Source organism: Bos grunniens, chromosome 2, assembly GCF_055505025.1.
Source record: "Bos grunniens cultivar Pamir isolate PY7600 chromosome 2, Bosgru_T2T1.0, whole genome shotgun sequence".
NCBI classification, from domain to species: Eukaryota; Metazoa; Chordata; class Mammalia; order Artiodactyla; family Bovidae; genus Bos; species Bos grunniens.
In genome coordinates, this window is record NC_141166.1 from 15,871,295 (window position 1) to 15,883,464 (window position 12,170).

The 12,170-nt window shown below is 50.0% G+C and overlaps 1 long non-coding RNA gene across 6 annotated transcripts in view; it reads left to right on the forward strand.

The window, feature by feature from the left end:
- LOC147377623 (uncharacterized) overlaps nucleotides 1-8,782 on the forward strand; it is a 40,537-nt gene extending 31,755 nt beyond the window's left edge. For all 6 annotated transcript variants that reach the window (XR_015139757.1, XR_015139764.1, XR_015139763.1 and 3 more), the window contains 2 exons: nucleotides 61-231; nucleotides 8,387-8,782. This is a non-coding gene — a long non-coding RNA (uncharacterized LOC147377623). The remainder of the gene's footprint in view (nucleotides 1-60; nucleotides 232-8,386) is intronic.
- Nucleotides 8,783-12,170: the final 3,388 nt, after the last annotated feature.

Below are 12,170 nucleotides of genomic sequence, written 5' to 3' on the forward strand. Positions count from 1 at the left end.
TTTGTATAGGAAATTAAATCTATTTATCTTCCCTGATTACTTCAACCCTTTCCTTTCCAGACGGGGAAGCTGAGGCCCAGAGAGGATTCAGAAAATGCAGACCATATCCACCCCCAACACTACCTGCCCAGCCGGGAAGCACAGGGGTCATTCTCTTGGAGGGTGAGAGAGGGCAACTCCACTCTGGGTAAGAAAGTCATCACAAGAAGGTGCGTCTGGGTGGAATTACAGGTGAGTTTGATTTACAACATAGGGCTTTTCTGCATTTCTCAGATTCTCTTTGAGCCTGAATTCAGTCTGTAATCAGATATCCCCCAATAATACTAAGCGTATTTTTGTTACCTGCTTTAGGCATTATCTAAATCAACTCTGACAACCACTCTGGTAGGGAGTTGTTACCATTGCTATTCCTGTTTTAAAGAGGAAGAAAGAGGAGTCTAGACATTTGCCCAAGGTCATACAGCAAGTGGCACAGCTGTGACTCTAACCACATTAAATGCAATTGAATCAATCAAAAGTTAATATCAGGGATGGTCCGGGTCTATGGGAGAATGCTGATTTGCTTGCTCCTCTGTGACTTGCCCAATGGCACTCTGGATGTTGTGTGGACAAACAGCCTGGGCCCCAGAGAAAGCTGCTGAGCAGCCCCTGGAGACAGGAGAAGCCTGGCATGATCCCCCACCCCTTGCCAGGACCTGGACACCTCTCGCTGCTCAAGACAATGGGAACACTGTGCCCTGGCAGCGTGCAGGATGGCAGGCATGGCCTGCCAAGGCCCCTGCTATTCCTCTCAGCGTGGCAAAGTGCAGAGAGGATGGGAGATGCTGAGGAATGAGGTAGGGGGTGGCTCCGAGCTGAGCCAACAACAGCAAGGGTGGAGCAAGGAGTGGAGGAAGGAGGGTCTGCCCTCCGCTGGGACTGGAGAAGAGGCCATTTTGGCAGGAGCAGGAGCCCAGTGCCTCCCGCCACCCAGCTTCTGCAGGCATCACCCACTGGCACGTCTGAGCCCCTCACACCTTGGTCCACTGTCTGCAAACACCACCCCATTCTGTGTTCCCCGGAATACCGAATGAGGACGCCAGCGGGCCAGCCTTCCAATCTGTGTGACCTTGCCCAAGCCCCTGTGTCTCTCTGAACTTCCTCACTGGTGAAATGAAGGTGACGGCCAGACCCTACTTTTTCAAGGCGAGCAGAGCAGCAAAGGACCCCAGCCGGAGGGGGTGAAGCAGCAAATGGTGGTTGCTAACGTGACAACGGGGCTCCTCTCCCAACCTGGCAAAGTGAGGACAGGCCAGGAGAGCTTGTGGGGGGCGGAGCCCTCTTCCTTCCTGCCCCTTTCATCTGGGTATCGAGATGAGATCTGAGACCAGATGCGTGGCCGAGTGACTCAGCCCTTTCCTGCCTGGACACTCCTCCCCGCCTGCCTCACCAGGCTGGGCCAGGCGGTGAGACAGCAGACTGGACGTGGGGGTGGCTGGTCCTGAACAACCTCTGGGGAGTGGTGGGGGAGGGAGAGGGGAGCATGAATGAGGCTAATGTGGCCTGGCCTGAGAGATGGGGATGGCTTGGAGGAGGAGGGGCCATCAGGGAAGAGAGTGAGGGTGTCCTTGAGTCTAGTCGCTGAGGCTGACTCAACCTAAAATGCTCAAATGCTCACTGCCCCCTCCTCCCACCAGCCGAGCATCCCTTCCCCAGTATTTCGGGGCCAGCCCAAACCTGTTTGCCCCGCCCTCCTAGGCCCACATACCCACAGGGTGCTCTCTTCCTTCCCTGCTCTCTCCTTCTCTTTCTAGCCAACCGCCTCCACTTTCTCACCTCCCACTCAGCAGGTCCTATTACGGACTCCCCGAAGCAGCACGTGGAAGCAGCTCTCTGGAAGGTTGCCTTAACTTAGTTGCTAAATCCCTTACCCCACCCTGATCTCTCAGGGACGGTAAGCACTGCCGACCTGGCCCTTCTTGGAGCTCTTTTCTTGGCCTCAGATACCACCCTGATGGTTTTCCTTCTCTCTCTTGAATGGTTCCCTCTCTGATCTCACCTTCCGACTGTGCCCCTTAAAGGTATGTGTTCTATAAACTTCCATAGTCTACCATATGGAGGAGTAATTAAGTGTCTGGACTTTGGCATCGAATGGACCTGGTTCAAATCCTGCCTCTGCCTTTTACTAGCCATGTAACTTTGGATAAATTACTTCTCTGAGCCTTAACTTCCTCCTCCATCAAATGGGTTGATATTACCTATCTTCTGGGGATCAAATGGGATAGTAGTAGCAGTGTTAATCGCTCAATCGTGTCTTGACTCTTTGCAACCCCTTGGACTGTACCCTACCAGGCTCCTCTGTCCATGGGATTCTCCAGGAAAGAATACTGGAGTGGATTGCCATTCCCTTCTCCAGAGGATCTTCCCGACCCAGGGACTGAACCTGAGTCTCTTGCATTGCAGGCAGATTCTTTACTGTCTGAACTATATGGGATAATATACATAAAGCATGGGATAATGCACGTAAAGCCTTCAGCACTGGGTCTGACATATAGCCAGCAGTCAGTTCCTGGCAGTTGCTGTTAGTATCTTTTCTTCCTGGTAAGTTTTCCTCCCCACCCCACTCCCAACTCCTACCTGCTTGGCACATACAGCTGGATGTCCTAGTGACACTTCAGACTCAAAATGTCCAAAAGAAAAATCCCAGCCCTTCTCCCCACCCCAAATACTAGTTTCTCTTCTTGACATCCCTTTATCTTGAATTTTTAATTTTTTTCTTCTTTTTTTTTTTTCGCCCCATGTGAGATCTTAGCTCCCTGACCAGGGATTGAACCCACACCGTCTGCGTTGGAAGGCGAAGTCCTAACCACTGAACCACTAGGGAAGTTCCCCCCACACCCACACTCTTGTGCCTTTTCTTTTAAGGCCTCATCATCTTCCACTGGGCCCAACCTTCAGAATGTCATCCATTAATTCAACAAGTTCTTACTGAGAATGCAAAGCTATGTGCAGGGAAGACAGACTTGAAAAATCATTGTCTTTGCCCTTAAGGAGCTCACAGTCTGAGGATGGAGACAAGCAATTTAATATAATAAGATAATTGTTCTCTTAGAGGTTTGTATGGAGAAAGCCAGTCTAGGAAATCTTTCGAGAGAAGGGGCATTTGAGTTGGCACTTGTAGGCTGAGAGGGAGCTTGAAAGGTGACTGAATCAGGGAGTGCTGAGGCACAAGCCACAGGCAAAGGCGCGGCCATGTGCCGTATGAGAGCAGAGACTGGCCGGGCCCGTAGTGGTGGAGGCTCATGGTTGGGGTTATTTATTTACTTTAAACATTTAATCGCATTAATTAATTAATTAATTTTACTTTCGGCTGCGTCAGGTGGCTTGTGGGATCTTAGTTTCCTGACCAGGGATTGAACCCAGGTGCTCAGCAGTGAAAGAGCTGAGGCCTAACCACTAGAAGGCCAGGGAATTCCCCATGGTTGGGTTTAGGGAGCTCTCTTGGGGCAGCATGGAGGACTGCTGGGAGGAGGCAGAAGTGAAGGCAGCAGGGAAATGCAGGAGAAGGATGAGGGTCTGCAGTCGCTGTACAACCTTGGGAAAGTCACTTGACCTCATGGAACCTCCATCCCTCATCTGTCAAGTGGAGATACTAATAGGCACCCGAGGGGATGTTAGGGAGGGCTGGATGAGCTAATGGGAGGGAAAGTGCCGGATAAATGCAAGCTGTTGTTGTCAAATATCCGCCAGGGCAGGCTGTATTCCAGCCACAGCCCCACCTCAAAAATGGCCTCCTTAAGTCTCCTCTGAGTCAGCCCCCATCCTCCCTGGCTCTGGGGTGGGCGGTAAGACGCAGGGGAATAGAGGAGCACACACCTGACTCTGGATCTTGGCTCAGTGGCTGTGTGACTTGGAACCAGTTTCTTCCCCTCTCTGAGCCTCATTTCCCTGGCTGCAAAAACAGGGCTGAGGATCCAACTGCAGGGCTGTTGAGAGGATTCCATGGCATGTAGTAGGTGGTCATTAACTGTGAATGTCCCTGTCTCCTGCTCTCTGGTCAGTCCCCTCCTCCAGCGCCTGGGACCAAGCCAAGCAGAGTGGGAAACAATAAATATTTAATAACAGATAGGCTGAGAGCTTCCTGATGGGAGGGACACGTGGAGGAGCCAGAGGACACCTACTCTCCCAGCAGGGTCTACACAGATATCCCCAGGCTCTAGGGGCACCCACATCCTGATTCGAGGGAACTCTTGCTTTCAATGACTTCCTGGGGAATCCCATACAGCAGGGACATTCCCAGGGTACCCAAGTCCCCCAAATGTCTCCTCTCCTATCCTCTCTTATTCTGCAACTCGGGGGGATGGATGGGGTGCTCATTCAACAACCATTCACTGAGCCCCTTGCCTCTGTCCAGTGCCGGCACCAGAGATTCAGAGATGAAAGAGCTGAGTCCTTGTCCTCCAGGGCTTCTAGTCTAGCTGGGAGGGCAAGGGAAACATGTTTGCAATAACGTGGTGGTACATGATATGGCCAGGGACTGACTTTTGAGAAAATCAGACCTTAAAGAAGGGACTTAAATTCTCTGTGACTCCATTTAACCATCTGCAAAATGGGGACAAGACTTTTTATCTTTTAGGGAGGCAATTATATAATTGGGGCTTCCCTGGTGGCTTGGCGGTAAAGAATCCACCTGCAATGCAGGAGACATGGGTTCAATCCCTGGGTCGGGAAGATCCCCTGGAGAAGGAAATGGTAACCCACTCTGGTATTCTTGCCTGGAGAATCCCATGGACAGAGAAGCCTGGCGGGCTACAGTCCATGGGGTCGCAAAAGAATCGGACATGACTTAGCGACTAAACCACAACAACAGTTATATAATACACATAGGGCAGGCCCTGGAAGCTGGTCAGTCCATCAGCAGAGACGCCATGATGGTGATGATTGTAAGTCACGGTGGGTGTCTGTGAGCACACTATGCGGCAGGGTAAGGGGTGAAACAGAGGGCATTTTGCACAGAAGAGTCAGGGAAGACTCAACGAAAGGAGCATTTGAGCTGCTCCTGAAGGACAGGTGCTTTACCAAAAGGAAAAATGGGGAGAGGCAGGTGAGCCAGAGAGCGAAAGACTCCATGTGTCCAAGAGGCTGGAATTTATGCTGGAGTCAACAGGAAGGGATTTAAGCAGCGAGAGGGACAAGGTCCAGAGTTAGCCTTAGAAAAGGTCCCTTTAGGGCATGTGAAGAGATTGAGAGGTTAGGAGACAGGGAAGCTAGAGTTGGAGCCATGCCTGCATCACTTAGTCACCTGCCTGGTTCTCACCCGGGGTCAATGATTCAAAGGTTCCCGTCCCAGGAATATATCTGCCCCTTAACAGGAATTTACAGGGACAATGCCTTTAGTCAGAGGAACCACCCAAGGGACCCAGAGCAATCAGAAAAAAGCCTGTTGGGCCAGCCCCGAGGTGCCACCCCTCCCCCTGCCCTGGGCCTCCCCTTTGTGAATCTGTGTCTCTGTGGTTGTCTGTGGGCTGAGGCAGCAGAAACAGTATTTTGGAGTGAGCCAGAGCTAAATCCAAACCCTGATTCTGCTAACTGGCTCTATGACCTTGGTCACATTTCTTAACCACTCTGAGTTGGTTTCCTGGAAAATGTTCAAACTTGTATTTTTATTATTTTTTAGACTTTCCAGTTTATGATCTCTCTCTCTGTCTCTCTCTGTCTTTTTTTTTGGACCACAAGGCAGGTGGGATCCTAGTTCCCCAACCAGAGAGTGAAGCCATGCCCCCTGCATTAGCAGCACAGTCTTCACCACTAGACCACCTGGGAAGCCCCCTAAATTTGTAGTATTTTTAAATGCTTGTATGTAAATGCATAGAAAAATATATGCATACTGCCCACTAACATGAACAGTGGTGTGGAGTGGGTGGGGAATGTGTGTGAAGAGGCATTTTCACATTTTACCCTATTTATTTCTGCATTGTTTGGGCCTTTTATAAGCACATATATCCTACATTTCGCATCTGTAAAAAGCGGGGATAACACTGCCAACTTCACAGATTGTCGGAAGGATTTTAAAAAGATCCTACAGATATAACTCCTTTCATGCTGGCTGTGCAGAATGGACCCCCACCAAGTATTAATTCCTTTCTCTTCCTCTTGCCTGCATCTGTGTTGGGTTTTGTGTATCGATGTTGCCCCTTGTAACCGTTTGTTTATATTTATGTAACAAGGCCTTCTGTATACCTCTCTCTGATTTATGGGCCAGTGGGTATCTGTGTGTGTTGTTTTTGTACAGTGGGTGTCTGTATGAGTGTGCATCTGGGAGTGTGAGCATTTGTATATCTATGTGTGTGTGTGTGTCAGCATGTCTGTGTAATTTGGTACATTTCTGTATCTGTGTGTCTGTGTGTTTAGACATCAGGCTATCTTAGTGTACCTGGGTGTTTATGGGTACCCAGAATTGTCCGTGTGTATCTGGGTTTGTGTTTTGGTGTATCTGTGTATTTGGGTATGCCAGTGTGAACTGATGTGCATGTGGGTCTGTCATCCTATCTTTGTGTCTTGGTGTGTTTGTGTAGGCCCCTGTATGGATGGTGGGCTTCCCCGGTGGCTCAGATGGTAAAGACTCTGTCTGCAGTGTGGGAGACCCAGGTTCAATCCCTGGGTCAGGAGGATCCCCTGAAAAAGGAAATGGCAACTCACTTCAGTATTCTTGCCTAGAAAATCCCATGGATGGAGGAGTCTGGCAGGCTACACTCCATGGGTCACAAAGAGTCGGACACAACTGAGCGACTTCACTTTCTTTCGTTCTGTGAGGATGCTGGGGGGTGGAGGGTGCTGCTGAGAATCCACACCCAGATGTTTCTTTCTGATCATGGGCAGGGAGCTCTGCCCACACATCTTGACTCCTCCCCCAGCTTCCAGAAGGCCCTGAATGTGGGCACTTGCCTCCTAGCCCTGCCCTTGGGCACAGGGCCAGCCTCCCTGCCTAGGACTGGTGGAGTGGGTGTCTGCAAACACCTGGAGGCCCCACCCAGCAGCTCCCTACAGGAAGCCTTATCAGCTGGCAGCCCAAGCTGGTCATGCCCCTGATTTGGGGGTGAGAACTGAGAACTGACAGCTCTCCTTGGAGAGCAGTGAGCCCTGTGGATCTTGGGGTCAGGAAATCCTGGTTCTCCCCGCCTAGGTCAGTGTCCATCTGGCTGGCTTTCTGCTTGTCAGATGCAGTCAGACAGTTAGGAAACAAAGCATGTCTCCATGGCAACTCGCCTCTGCCTTTGAACTTGGGCAGTTCAGTGGTTTTGTGGCCCCTTCTTTAGGCTCAGCACTGGATGGGCATGGGTGGTGAGGATGAGTAATGAAGCTTCCGTATATGCTCCATGCATCACCCCACACGCCCCAACCCACTCCAGTACCTCTACACACCCTCCTTTTCTAGATGAAATCAGATGTTCCATTGGGGAAACTGGTACCCAGAGAGGACATGTGTCTTATCCAAAGACATTCAGCAAGTTAGTGGCAGGACTGAGATGAGAAACAGACTAGGCTAACTTTTCCGTTTTTAAAACTTTTTGCCCATACCGTATGGCATGTGGGATTTTAGTTCCTGGACCTGGGATTGAACTTATGCCCCTGCAGTGGAAGCACGAAGTCTTAACCAGTGGACTGCAGGGAAGTTCCTAACCTAATTTTTTTTAAGTGACATGTTACTTTTAATGTTTTTGTTGTTCATTCAGTCATGTCTGACCCTTTGAGACCCCATGGACTGCAGCACGCCAGGCTTCCCTGTCCTTCACCATCTCCTGGAGCTTGCTCAAACTCATGTCCATGGAGTTGGTGATGCCATCAACCATCTTGTCCTCTGTCGTTCTCTTCTCCTCCTGCCTTCAATCTTTATTTCCTTATTTTTGGCTGTGCTGGGTCTTCACTGCTGCTCGGTTTTCTCTAGTTGTGGTGAGAGGGGGCTACTCTCTAGTCGCAGTGCGTGAGCTTCTCATTGCCATGACTTCTCCTATTGTACAGCACAGGCTTTGGGGCACGTGGGCTTCAGTAGTTGTGGCTTCTGAGCTCTAGACAACAGGCTCAGTAGTTGTGGCTCACGGGCCTGGTTGCTTTGCAGCACGTGGGAATCTTCCCAGATTAGGGATTGAACCCATATCTCCAGCACTGGCAAGCAGATTCATTACCACTGAGCTATCAGGGAAGCCCAGGAAGTCCCTAACTTTTAACAAGCCATTGTAGCAATAATAAAATCACCATAGGCAGAAAACCAAAGCAAACAAACCAAAAACAAGCCATTAGGCTGGGCTGGTTGAATAACTCTTTTTTTTTTTTCTTTTTGGCCGCAGCATGCAGAACTTTTTTTTCCTTCACATCATGTACAACTTTTTTCTTTTCCTTTTCTCTGCAGCATGCAAAACTTCCCTAACCAGGGATCGAACCTATGCCCTCTGCAGTGGAAGCATGGAATCTTAACCACTGGATTTCCAGGGAAGTCCTGCATAACTTATTTCTGTGCAGACCTCAGAATAAAGCTTCTCCTGACACTTCTACCAAGATGTTAAAACACTTACCATTTGCCTCTGCATGTCTATGAAGTGCAGTATTTTCTAATTACTGACTAAAAGAAACTGCTGCAGAAATAAATTGAATGCTGGCTCTCAGTTAAAACCATAACCATCACCTGTAATTCAGGGTTTCAAATTTTTAGTCCATCAAAATGTCGGCATTGTTCCCATGGAATTATTTTGTGGTAAGTGAAGGTTATACATTTTGATTGACAAAAATAAATTCATATGTAAAAGCACTGACTTTTATTTGTCAGGTAAAATTCTGCGGGCTTTTGTTTGAAAGGAAAAATAAAAGTTCCACTCCTAAAAGAAAAAGATTGAAACCCACTTGTCTATACTGTGGACAGCTCAGAATGATGATCTGATCATAGAATAATAACAGGTCAATCTGGAGGCCTGGAGCACAGAGCCGGTGCTCAGGAGATAGTGGCTGAAAGAATGTGAGGAATCAGAGTTCATTCCACAGTGGAGACTGGGCAGTGGCTGCAGCAACCTCTTCTTTCTCTCAGTGCCCCCCACCTTCTCTCTCTTCCCTTCCCTTCCCTACCTTAACCTCCCAGGAGCTGGCAGCAACTTGGAGCTGGGAGGGAGCCCACAAAACTCCATTTCCTTTCCACACATGCCACTAACACCTTGGACCTCTCAACCCAGCAGGGAAAATGGGTGGAATTAGGCTTTGGGCCTGATTCTAAGAGATCCCGGGAGTATCAAAGAAGAACTCAGCAGGGAGGTTGTTGGAAACGTTGACACACTGCCATAGATGCCAGGAGCCACAGGGTAGGGGCACAGGAGTGCCTACGGTGGGGATGAGACCTGCAGGGTCCCCCAACTCCTAGGTTAGGGAGGGAAGAGGTGGAGGACATCAAACACAAGGAGCCTCTTTCTATCTTCTCCCACTGAAAAGGATCAAAGGTTAGAGAGTCTGCTAAAGCCGTGGACCCATTCTTTCCCAAGAAAAGATGCATACAGGTGCATCTGAAGTTAAGCAGAACATTTCTGGAAGTTCCTAGAGGCCCAGATGTGGCCCCAGAATAAATACTTTCCTTTCCCAACCTTTGAAAGCAGCAGGGGTGAGGCAGGAGCACAAAGCTAGTGATCAATTAGAAAACACACACACAGGAACACAAAGCAGTTTTAAATTTCACCTCTGCCCAGAGGGAGCTGTGTGTCTTTTGGCAAGTCATTCCACCTCTCTTTAGGCTTTCTTATCCATGGAATAGGACTGTTAATCTCTCAAAATCATCAACTTTGCGGAACTGCTCCACCCTCCAATTGGTCTAAGAACGGAGGGAAGCCACAGGTGCTCCCACCAGGGGCTGCTTGATTTACAGACCCTTCCTGGTGTTCTCTGTAAAATGAGGGTGGCTCAGCCACACCTTGGCCTGGCTGCCCAGTCTGAATAAAGTCCATGGGCCAGACCTAGCAGAGGACAAAGCTGGATCCTATGAAAGGCAGGTCTCCCGAGGATCGGAGGATCAGGGAATGTTGGATTGGTGTGAGGCCCACCTGGGGTGGTCCTGAGTTTTCCACAAACAGAGGGAACAGAGAATTCCCTGTTGGCACAGTGATTAGGACTCTGAACTTTTATTGTTGAGGGTCTGGGTTTGATCCCTGGTAGGGGAGCTAAAATCCTGCAAGCCATGGGGCACAGTCAGAGAGCAACAACATAACAAACAATAACAGAGGGAGAAAAGCTGGATGACCTCAGGGGCTACAGCCCTAAGCTTGGTTATGGCTCCTTCCTCCCTGGGGACAGGCTGGCAGCTTCCTTCCTGGTCAGGTGACAGCCTGGCTCTAGGATGGACTTTGGGCTCTGCCGACAGGGGCTGCTGGGAAGTCAGTTTCCTTAGCTGCCCAGAGGGACGGCAAAGAAATGTAGCTGAGCTGAGAATCGTGAATCCAGAGAGCAGTGTTGCAGGCTAGCCTGTTCCAGCTAGCCCTGAGGGGCTCAGAATCAGGCCTATCAGGCCAGGGGACAAATAGGAAAGCCGGGCTGCCGGATTAAGGGTGGCTGGAGATGGGAGGTGAGAGCGTCTGGGTGTTGGAGTTAGAAGCAGTGAAGGGAATACAGCCCTGACCTCTCCCTACTCCCTTTTCTCTCCCCACCTCCAAATCAGGGGACCTAATCTGTGAGTTGACTCCTGGGGATTGTGGTTTGAGGGGAAGGCTTCGCTGAGGATATGAGCCACTGGCAGGATCAACTTCATGCGCATAGTCCACTTGGCCCTGCTCTCTGAAAGGCCCCATGCTTGATCATGCTCTGCTGTTACTTTCTTGAAATTTGTAATAAATGTTGAACAGGGGCCCTGCATTTTCATTTTGTACTGGGCTCTGAAACTGTGTAACCAGTCTGGCCACCAGGAAAAAGAGGTGCTGAAAGGGTGGGTGGGGGGCAAGGCTGCCCAACTATTCCTCTCCTAATCACCCCTTCCAAAAGCCAGAGTATGTTTGCCTTCTCTCTCCTCTCTAGTCCATCCATATTATCTAACAGGCTGAGGTTCTATGCATTGCTCTTAAAACATCAGTCCCTCCGGTATCACTTTTCCTCTGATACGTACCTAGTGCTGAAGGGGGCAGAGAGCACCATGAGGACAAGCCCAGTGTGATCCCTGTGCATGGCCCAGTGATGCACACTGATCTGGAATGGGTGCTCTGGGATTATGGGCTGAAAGCAAATGAGTGACGACGGTTAGATGGGAAACTGGGGCCCAGTAAGTACAGTGATCTGCCCCAGGCCCACCACATGTGTGTGTGTGGGAGGGGAGTTGTCACCGATGGCCCAGGTTTGCCACAGCTGAGCCCCTACCCAGGGAGCTAAGGCAAGTTCAAAAGGTCACACTGCTCACTCTAATCCTTCTACAATATCATAGTGAGTGCTGTTGACGCTACACCAGGGCTGACTAGGCTGAGTAAGGACAAGGAGAAGGCTGTTTTACCAAGGTCAGGCTGGATGATGAAGACAAATTTTAACCGGTGGGGTGATCATGATGCCCTTCTGAGTCAAAAGGGAGTCCAAGATCTCACAGCTGGTCCCTAGGGCAATTTCTAGCTCCTGGGAACCAGGCAGAGACAAGACTTACATTGTCAATCTTAATTCCTCTGCTGATGACCCCCTCCATGCTCCTGGGCAATCTGTCTTCTTCTGGCCTCAGTTTCTCTTCTGTACTATGGGTATCACTCCCTGGCCTGCCTCCCTCAGAGCCTCTTGTAGGATCAGATCATACAAAAGGGCTCCCTCAGCTACAATAAAGAGCCAGAGGCCTGGAGGAAACAAAGCATAGCATTTTTGTGATTCTTAAAGGCTTCCTTTCTCTACCGGCTTCCTCGGTCACACCTGTCACCTGCAGAGGATCTCAAAGCATCTTATAAAGCTGTGAGTTCAAGTCCAAGATCAGTTCTGATCAGTACTGAGCATCTCAGTGGAAAATCCAGACCCAGACACTAGTGCTCTGGGGACTCACAACCTGGCCCAAGGGTAAACTGAGGCACGGCTCTCCTCATCCTGTCACCTGCCACCCAAGGGTGAAGCAGGAACCCAGGAAGCATGGGTCCCAGCTCCACACTGAGGATTGATGGGGGCTGGGGGAAGGTGTGGTGAGGAAGGGGAAAGGAGGGAAAGGAGAC